Raw genomic sequence first — 10,336 nt, forward strand, 5'->3', positions numbered from 1 at the left:
AATAACAGCCTTCTTAAACGAGGACGGAACCATACCAGAAGTAAGACTGCCATTTATGATTGCCAACAGCAAAGGGCCTATCACTGGAAAGAGTTCTTTATAAATTCTAGGGGGCAGCACATCACAAGGACTGCCAGAAGGTTTGAGCTGAGCGACCAGTTTTTCCAAGTCTGATAATGATACAGTCTCAAATGTTTCCAGTGTAGCCTGGAGCGCCTCTGGGAGTAGAGAGTCAGGTGGTGAGTTTGTAATGGCAGCTCGAATAGCTGTAACCTTATCAACAAAACAGTGAAGAAAGTCATTACAAGTTTCAACTGTGGGAGGCAAAGAGCTAGAATCAGAGAACTCAAGTAGCGAATTTACAACAGAAAAAAGAGAGCGTGGATCGTGAGAATTTTTTTCCACGATATCAGCAAAGAACTTCACCCTTGCTTCCTTAAGAGTTTGCTGATAGCTAAACAAAGATTCTCTGAATATCTCACGAGAGACTTGGAGTCTGTCTTTCTTCCATTTCCTTTCTGCCCTCCTGCAGGATTGCCTGCAGGCCCGAACATCATCAGAGAGCCATGGTTCTGGCCTAGGCCTCTTCTTTCTAATCCTAAGAGGAGCAATTCTATCCAAAATGTACATGTAACAGTACATACAGTATTGCACAGTACTGTAACATACAGGTACAGTAAATCATTCTGGCACATCCAGACGTTCCTGTCTGTCTGGCCACACATTTTCATCTACATCACAACGGATGTCATCCCTCGCAATGCTAGCAGGGCCATTTGCTCATGTGGATGCCGGTCATAAACTTTCCACCTCCAGGCAGAGAAAAACTTCTCTATTGGATTAAGGAATGGGGAATATGAAGGGAGATTGTTGGGTATTTTTATAATTGTACCTTTTTGAGGTCTAAAAGATGCCCAGGTTGTGTTATTAACACTTCATGAATCTCTGTGTTTGCCAACTGTGGCTGTTCATGAAAGGTTGAGCAAGGATGTTGATTGTGGGTTTCCAACTGAAAACTGTACCTCTGTAACCTGAGAAGGCCCCGCCTTCTCCTCCATCCTTTGTGAATAAAGCCCTGTCGAACTGGGAACACATGGGAGTGACGTGGGAAAAGCCTCGGAGGAGGTTTTCTCTGTGTTAACTCTCCTTTATTTTGGGGACTCAGGGTAAAATGTCTTCCTTGATGTCGTGTGTTTATTTGAGGTTCCAGGGTTATGGAGATTAAATATTACCTAACATTTAATTACCTAACATCTTAGTGGAGAATGCGGGTAGGCATAGTGGGGGCTGGAGGCTTTGAGACTGGAGCAGAGTGGGGTCTGGAATTTTTGCGGCCAGCTTCTCACATGTTGATTCGCGCTCATGGACATTACGAATAATCTACTCTCTCTCTGTGTGTGGTCCTTTAAGGTAATATGGGATAAATGAAAAATTACCTATCAGAGATATTCAACCAGCATTCTTTCATGTGCTGCAAACCACTCTCTGACCAGATGGGAGTGGTGAAAACGGACATTATCCCAGACAACAACATACTTGCTGAGTTGGCCTCCACCCCTCTCATTCTCAGGGACTAGGTCCCTGTAAAGAGTGTCTAAAAATATCAGGAGATGTTGGGTATTGTATGGACCAAGAAGGGGGATATGGGTGAGGACGCCGTTGACTGCACACATGGTAGTATTCCTCCGCGCTGACCAGGGACTTCAGTGGTTGCTCTCTGTCCAATGCGATTTCTTCCACGCCTTCTGCCTTTGGCCAGATTGAAACCTGCCTCATCAACATATATGAATGTGTGCAGTGGTTCCCTGGCTTCCAGCTCCAGTACACGCTTGAGAGACAGAAATGCAGTTTCACAATTGTCCTGTGTACAGTAACAAACAGTAATGCATGCATTTGGTGAAACACATCGTAGAGTATGTTTTGTAGAATTGCTCAGTGGCGGCTGGTGAAAAATATTTTTGGTGGGGCTGTGCTGTTTTTTTTAACAAACTTGTGCTTTCTGAGCTTTGTGCACAACTTCACTATTTCCTGAATTAAGCACAGCTCTTTTATTTCCTGTCTTACATCATTGGACAAACTGATTAATCCAGGTGTGTCTGACTATTGGCACGCTGCCTTGCAGACCAAGGTTGAAAAATACTGCATTAAATTGCACATAAAATAACACGACCATAAATGGTAAATAGGCAATGCAAGAGGCAAGTAACAAAAACATTTTGTTTAATTTCAACATTTGAGTGAACACCAAAAATTATGAGCAGGTCACTGTTACAGTAATGGTAGTAAACACTACTTAGACAAAATGCCAGAAATTTACACTGTTAGGACTTATGGAAAGTGGAAACACTTTCATAGGAAATAATGTCATCAGTATCCTCTTACAAATGTCATATTTCCCACTTTTTGGGACAAATCAGAAATGTTTTACTGTCCCAAAAGCTGGGAAATGTGTTTGCTGCAGCAGAAGTGTAACAAGTAAAATGGAATCAGATTGATGTATGTACAAATTTACTTGAAATACACATTTACATAATTAAATATGTATAATAAGTATGTGTGTTGAAATTAGTTTTTACAGTTATTGCACATTAAACATGTTATTAAACAAATGTCCCGGTTTGTGGGACAACCAAGGATTTCTGATTCTGATTGCCTTGTTTACAGAAATGTAATGTACAGCTTACCTCTGCACCCAGCTGCTGTTCTCCCTGTCCAAACGTCCTCCGTTTCTTTGTTGGCTGCTGCACTGATGCGCTGCATTCCTCAGTCAGAGAATGAATGGAGTCCCCAATGAGACACAAGTTCCACATCCACCTTCTGTGGATCCCAGCCGTTTTGAATAACAAACACAGAAAGCAAAATAACGCATTAGCGTGATTGCATCCAGCTAGCTACTGCTTCCTGGTGTATCAATTTTGGGAGAAGCGTCGTGTGTACAGTTTACCCTTCTCCTTCTCCTGCTGGCTTATCTTTACGTCGGGCTGATCTGGTCCAAGCTCTTTGACATTAAGTTTTTCCACCATAGTTCTCCTCTCAAACGGATGCTGGAGGAGACCGAACTGAATTCAGTGGCTGCTGAGATCTGGTATCCATGTCGTAGGCGCACTGACGTCCATGTCTACGTCTGCGTCACGACCGTCACGAGTCACGACCAAAAACGTGCTGGAGTCGAGACTCTCCGAGTTCTACCGAACACCAACAAAAGCCTTGGCGGTAGCTCTATCGCCCATCATGCTTCTGAAACGTTCTGAAACAACGTCGATGCTGATTGGATACATTCCCATTCCTACCCTTTGATTTTCTTGTCAGCAATTGGACAGCTGGTCTCGTCCTGTTTGGGCAATTGAAAAACAGCACACAGCCTCCACCGCTCGACAGAGACCGGCAGAGATCGGCAGAGACCAACATATATATATATATATATATATATATATATATATATATATATATATATATATATATATATATATATATATGTGTGTGTGTGTGTGTGTGTGTGTGTGTGTGTGTGTGATTTATTTTTGTTACAAAACACACAATTAACTTAGAATATGTGATTATTGTTAATTTTGTTTATTTATTTTTTTAAATAAAAATTAAAAACAGTGGGGAAACTGGGAGGGCGGCGCCCTATCGCCCTCTACTGGCCAGCCGCTAGTGATGTTACCTGTGACACGCAGGATTCGAAGCTTGTATCACCAAAACGAACGAGTAAAACGAACCACCGCAGAGCAAAGCACTGTGTCGGAGCTTGATTTGTTTACTGAAAGTCACGTGACCAATGAGCAACGATGCTTCATTCACCCTTCCACCCACGGGACCGCTTCACACGTTGTTTCAAACATTTAAAGGAGCATGGGGCAGGATGAAGAAACGAAACTCATTAGCGACGCACTCGGCACTGTGAGTAACTGCAGCCCGGCACGAGAGCGCGCACAAACTCTTCACGAGAAAAAAAAAAAGTTACAGTGATGTACGGCCAGAGCGCGGCTCGAACAAGACACCGTGTCGAGCGATGAAGTAAGTAACATTGTTACTTTAGTCTAATATTTGTAAAGTTCCATGACAACATTAGCATTTTAATTTAGCCATGACACTCGTGATGTAAAGCAAGTGCTCCTTCCTATGAAATATTCATAAGCCAGTTTTGTGACTGGTTAGCAAGACAGTAACATGATGCTACTTTATCAGCATAAGGCTTTGTGGCTGCAGGTGATTTCTGATGTTTTTAGACCAATTACAGTTATTATTTTGCACTAAGCTTACTAACAAGCTAATGTTTATACATCATGTAAGAACATCCAATTTCAAGTCACTGACATCATTTGTGAAACCAATTTCATTACAGGACAGGCATCACAACAATGTAAATAAGAACATAAATATCAATGTTTAGTTCAAAAAATGCATCAAAATAAAATCATAATATCAACAAGACCTACAGGGTAATAGTCATTTTTATCATTACTGTCAATGATTTTCAGGAATTCATATTGGAAGCAGTGATGGAAGACAGTTCAGATGGAGTGTGCCCGAGCCTGCCACAGACTTTGATGTGTCGTGGGAAAGTCTGAGACCAGGGGCTAAAGGAAAGGGGAGAGGAAAAGGTCGCTCCGAGGGTCGGGGAAGGACACGCTCAAGGGGTGAGGGCAGCAGGTTGAGGTCCAGAGCTCCTTCAAGAGGACCAGGGCGCCGGGGTAGGCAGCGAACAGCTTTCAAAGAAGAGGACCGAGACCGGCTTGTACAGCTGAGAGCTGCCAGTATAGCTGAGATGCAGGTTGGTTGTAGCCATTTGTGTAAAAATAAAATAATAGATGCCAAAAACGAAAACATCACTCACTGGAGATATGAATCTAGTCATGTAAACATATGCTCTTTAATTTCTAGACAGCTTTACAACACCTGAGCCAGGAGGAGAGAGATTATATTCTCGAGAGAGTGGTGACCCGTCTTCCAGGGGTGATGCTGGATATCCTGGAGTTTCGGCAAGAGACGCCAGGACACCGTCTTCCTGACTGAGGGCACCCTAACCCAAAAATCCTAACCGTTTATCTACAACTACAGTAGTTCCAAAACAGCACAATACCTCAAAATAACTTTAGCTGAAGACAGCATTTTCACCCAAAAATGAACAAACAGTTTGTGCAATATATTTATTTATTTTTATGTACAAAAAAGTTCTGTTATTTGCATTTGTACATAGTATTTTTTCTTAATTTCTAATAAATCTGTGTGCATGAAAGAAGTCATTCCTGTCTTTTGATGCTTCACGTAGCTGGGGCCTTTATGGAGAGGAGAACAGCAGCATTAGATCATACATAGATTACATGAGAATGCAATTCTGGAAACTCTCCAGTTCTGAAGTTGACCTGTAAAAAAACAAAAGCTACAACTTTATAGATTATTAGGAATCACACTTTTGATTGCCTTTTCACCCACAATTGTCATTTCTATATGTAAATTTTCAGCTTTGATATTGACACTTTAGCTTTTTTGCTTATGAAAATGTTATTAATATACCAAAAGGTCAGATTGGTGGCATCCTTCAACCAGCGTCTGTTGAACATGATTCGTTGAAGAGCCTCGTGTGGTGGAGATCATGGTACCATGAGCTCTTTAATCACTGGCTGTTGCATCAAGTGGTCCATGGTCACATTTGCCACGGGTCCATTCATGCTTCCCTGTGACATGGTGAAGCACACCCACCCACATGTCCTAACAGAAAAAATAAGTTTTATTTGAAAACTTTACATGTGACAGAAGCGCTCACCAACAGAAACACGAGAGCTGGCACTATTTTGAAAAGAAAGGTAATTATGTCAATGTGCATTGTTGTCTTGTTGTCCAAAAGATGTCACAATACTTACATTAAACATATCACGATGTTGTGCTTTCTGACAAATGTACCAAAATTGGTTGAAGATGTCATTCAGCCACACAAGTAGGATGGAAATTCCCTTTAGGATCCCAGCCTGTGAACAAGGATAAAACAACAATTCCATCTTTTAGTTCTTTTTAAAACATAGAAGGGTTTTATTTACCTGCAACGTTTTGTTTGCGGCTGCAAACTTCGTCAGCCTGACAAAGTTTTCATAACAGTTCTATTCTGTTATGAAAACAATAAATAAAAGTAGAATTAATATATTGTTTTAAGACTTTGGAGTTTAAAAAAAGAGTGTAGATAAGAATAGGGCTGGGTAATATGGCCTCAAATCTATCTTGCGATATAATCTGAAGCATGTGCAGTAACGATATATATTGCGATATATTTTTTCATCTGTTTATAGATGTCAAATTGACATGCTTTTAGATATCCTCATGTGGCAAATATATGCCACTTGAGGCATATAGGCCTCCTCCTCCGCCCACTCCATGCTTGCTGTCACCGCCATTCTGTTGTCCCATTGTCAGCAGGGTGCACATCTTAGTGACGTCATGTGTTATCACAATATCGCCGTATTGCGATATAGCCAAAAACTATCATTACCTGTTACAGACGTTGTCTGTTTTGTGGCCACAAGGTGGCCTCAGAGCTCCTACCTGTTCACCTGGCTCTAGCTGAGCCAGGTGTCGCTAATCTTCTCAGTCAGGGAGCTTCCTATAAAAGGCAGCTCCCTCTATCATTCGAGGAGGGAAGCTTAGCAGAGGCCTGGTGTTAAAGCGAGTGTTCCTCTTTTTCCCTCCTAGCAAACCAGACGTTAAAGTCTTCGTTTTGATTACCTGTGTGGTACACTTCCTAGTAGCCAGAGCTCGTTTTTGTCTCCATTAGAATACTCGTTAAAGAGTTCAGCTCACCCTTTTGGTGTAGCCTTTTGTGTTTGTCTCATTCCTTTACTTTCCCGGATTAGTACCGGCGTTTTGTGTTTATTAATAGTATTGTTATTTACCCATATTGGATGATCCTTCTGTTTAGTATTGTTAATTCCCCAGTGGGACGTCCTTTTGGTTTTGTATTCATTTTGTCTTAGCCTGCATAAAGCAGTGTTTTTTAGTTAATAAACTCCTCTAAGAGAGTAAATCTTGGTTTTGTCCGGTAATTCACATATCTTTCTTTACGCCCCCTTTAACATCATCTCCTAGACGAGCTGGGGGGCCGTAAAATTACCCAATTTTATATCATTTCTACCTTATATCGTTTATATTGCCCACCCCTAGATAAGAAGACATTGCAACTCACACACTGTTGAGTAAGTTGTTTGCTTGGTCTACATCAATTTGGACTGCATCCGTAGCTAGATCCATGGATTTGAAACTACAGACAACACAATAATATTTGTTGTACGTAAAGATAAAAACTAGAACTTACCTGAAATGGTACTGATTCTAAAGAGATAAATGTGGAGCCTAATACATCTGTCATTAATTCTTTCTGCAAATAACAACAATCTGCTGTGAATTGACACTTCACAACATAAATATATATAATGACATATATTTGCTGAACTATTGTGTTTTTATCTTTTTTACACATATTACAGCAGTAATTTCCTGCATATATGGCAAGACTTCTCATGAACATATTTACCTTTCTTCAAAAGGATTCAAATCTAGGTCATCAGCTAAGGCCTCAACACCAGCCATTAGAAAATCTTCCCTGTAAAGATAATGTCAGAAGTGTTTGGTGGTGTGATGTTAGTTCTGAACCAAGTGTGGATATGCAAGGCAATCCTTACTTTTGTTAAATAAATCAGTTGTTGAACCCCCACTCCTCTGTTTGGTCTCCTTTCTTATTACAGCCCGCCACTTCCAGTCTGGGTTGTAACAATCTGCAGACAGATTTCTGAGCATCTCCTCCTTTACACAGATCCTCACTGAGCCATGTACTGTGAACAAATAGTTTCTCCATGATATTATCCAGCAAGGTTCCGTTTTTGTCAAAACAAGGGTGAGGTAATGAAAAAATAGAAATATTTCATTAAATTAACATTTAAATTATTTATATGCATCATTAAAAAAAACATGTTTTGAAATATATAAAGTGCACCAAACTTTACTCAGTCCATTCAACAATTCTAAATGGACAATTATGCAACTCATCAATTAATTATTTGAAAGGATAATTTGTCAATTAAATACTGAAAAAAAAATAAACAATACATTAATGAGGCAAGAACTTCTCTCTCTCTCTCTCTCTCTCTCTCTCTCTCTCTCTCTCTCTCTCTCTCTCTCTCTCTCTCTCTCTCTCTCTCTCTCTCTCTCTCTCTCTCTCTCTCTCTCTCTCTCTCTCTCTCTCTCTCTCTCTCTCTCTCTCTCTCTCTCTCTCTCTCTCTCTCTCTCTCTCTCTCTCTCTCTCTCTCTCTCTCTCTCTCTCTGGAAGCCCCACTCTAAGGGAGTTTGCAGTGTATTAGTGAGTCATATATTGTACAACCACAGTCAAAGTTTTCAACCAGTAGTTTTATTTCAGTATGTATTTTTCCAGTATCACCAAAAATGTAATTTTATATGGTTAAAACCATCTAGCTTATGTGCACTTTTTAAAACACTGCCCAGCAAACATTCAGACGTTTAATGACAGTTGAACGGTCACAACTGTAAAATACCTGAAATTAAGAAAAATTACCATGACATCTACTGCATTTTCCTTGCCCGGACTCGAACCTGGATCCTCCGGGCCAAGAGTCACCCGCTCTCCCAGCTGAGCTATGCCAGCAACTACTGAATATCAGACTTTTTTATATAGATAGAGGGTAAAGTGCGGGGTAAACTAACCAATCAGAGGACAGAGAAGATCTGCCACAGGCCACGCCTCCAGAGTGCCAAAAGCCCTTACAGCCGAGCGAGCAGGAGTCAGAAACCGAGCGCGCAGAGAGGCTGCCGAGCGCGCACAGAGGCTGCCGCGCGCGCACGTTCTCCTCTGCCGTGTGCTCGTTGACAACGCGCGCACGCAGGTTTGTCACTTGTGCACATCCTTGTGCGCTCACAGACACAGTTTGCTCCCTCTCAGTGCACAAATGACCTCTCGCCATGTATATTTCCGCTCGCGAGTCCCGTTCACACGCGCGCTGCCATGTATATTTTCGCTCGCGAGTCCCGTTCACACGCGCGCTGTGGACCCAATGCGCGTGCACGGGTTGTGGCACGCTTTAAACGCCATAGATTGGCAGCATGCCTGCGGCACTGGGGGAGAGGTGATGTGTAGCCACGGTAAAGCGGATAGTAATCTGAGAGAGGAGAGGCGAACGGAGGGAGGTTGTAATTCAGTCTTTTGTCTGCGTACATAAGACATCCCACGACGGAATGTGGGTCGTAATAGGGTTGGATTATGCAAAATCACTTATGTAAACTCAAATGTTTTTAGGTGCTACAAAAATACTCCAAATTAATCACCGTTATTTGGCTTTAAGATCTCAAGTTGGTCTAATTTCCCAGTCTGTTATGTGTGACATGGGGCTGCGTTCCATTTTTGTGGGTGGACTTGCCGGTTTCCGTGTTGTGTATTGTTGAAAGGTGACGCTGAGGACTGGCATGTTAATTTCTGACAGAGTTTTGCTCTGTCTGTGTATGAGTAAAGGGTTTTGGGCCTAACCGGATCTGGTCTGATCTGGGGGGGGGGGGTTGTGTCCAAGTTCTGAATGGGTGTGAGTGAAAGCCTGCAGGTCCGTTTCTGTTTGTGTGTGTGTGAGAGAAGTTTTGGGCCAAGGTTCTGAAGGTCCCATTACATGACAATGTGTGTTACTGAGGTTTGTGTGTGAAACCTGTGGATGGGTTCTGTGTCGGTCCTGATCTGTCTGTCTGTCTGTCTGTGTGTGTGTGTGTGTGTGTGTGTGTGTGTGTGTGTGTGTGTGTGTGTGTGTGTGTGTGTGTGTGTGTGTGTGTGTGTGTGTGTGTGTGTGTGTGTGTGTTTATGGGATATACAGTAGCGGTTTTAGGCACGGGCAGACAGGGCAGTTGCCCGGGGCGGCATTTTTTCATGACACAAAAGGGGCGCACAAGCGCGGAGTAAAAAAAAAAAAAAAAAAAAGGAAATCTGCGCCGCACCGAGGTTTTCTATTATCTGTCATATGACAGTGTCTGGATTGGAAACAGCAAGTTGGCGCCCCCTGCTGCTGCAGGCGCTCCTGCTGACTGAGAACGTTCACGTGCACCGTGTGTCTATGAAGAACAGGAAGGGGAGGGGTGTGGCGGGGGAATTCACCTCTGCATCTTTCCCAAATGAAATGAGCGTGCAGGGGCTGAATCAACTGTGTTAACATGGCTAAAGTCAATCACATCTTAACGTTCTTCCATATTTCATTCATAATATCATAAACACAGGCCTATCATTCTTTCAGGTTTCTCTGAATTGTGTGAAATGGCCGAATAAAAAAAGGAAAAACAAAACGATTTTGTGGTCACC

General features: G+C 42.1%; 2 long non-coding RNA genes across 2 annotated transcripts; one reads left to right on the forward strand and one right to left on the reverse strand.

Moving 5' to 3' along the window:
- The first annotated feature begins 3,862 nt into the window (after positions 1–3,862).
- Positions 3,863–5,139, forward strand: LOC139069917 (uncharacterized). The gene is made up of 3 exons (XR_011520587.1): positions 3,863–4,020; positions 4,485–4,777; positions 4,888–5,139. It is a non-coding gene; the product is annotated as an uncharacterized lncRNA (long non-coding RNA).
- Positions 5,140–5,184: 45 nt separating this feature from the next.
- On the reverse strand, positions 5,185–7,223 carry LOC129154485 (uncharacterized). The gene is made up of 3 exons (XR_011520734.1): positions 7,178–7,223; positions 5,868–5,972; positions 5,185–5,715 (listed from the first exon to the last, which is right to left on the reverse strand). It is a non-coding gene; the product is annotated as an uncharacterized lncRNA (long non-coding RNA).
- Positions 7,224–10,336: the final 3,113 nt, after the last annotated feature.

Source organism: Nothobranchius furzeri, chromosome 5 (genome assembly GCF_043380555.1).
Source record: "Nothobranchius furzeri strain GRZ-AD chromosome 5, NfurGRZ-RIMD1, whole genome shotgun sequence".
NCBI classification, from domain to species: domain Eukaryota; kingdom Metazoa; phylum Chordata; class Actinopteri; order Cyprinodontiformes; family Nothobranchiidae; genus Nothobranchius; species Nothobranchius furzeri.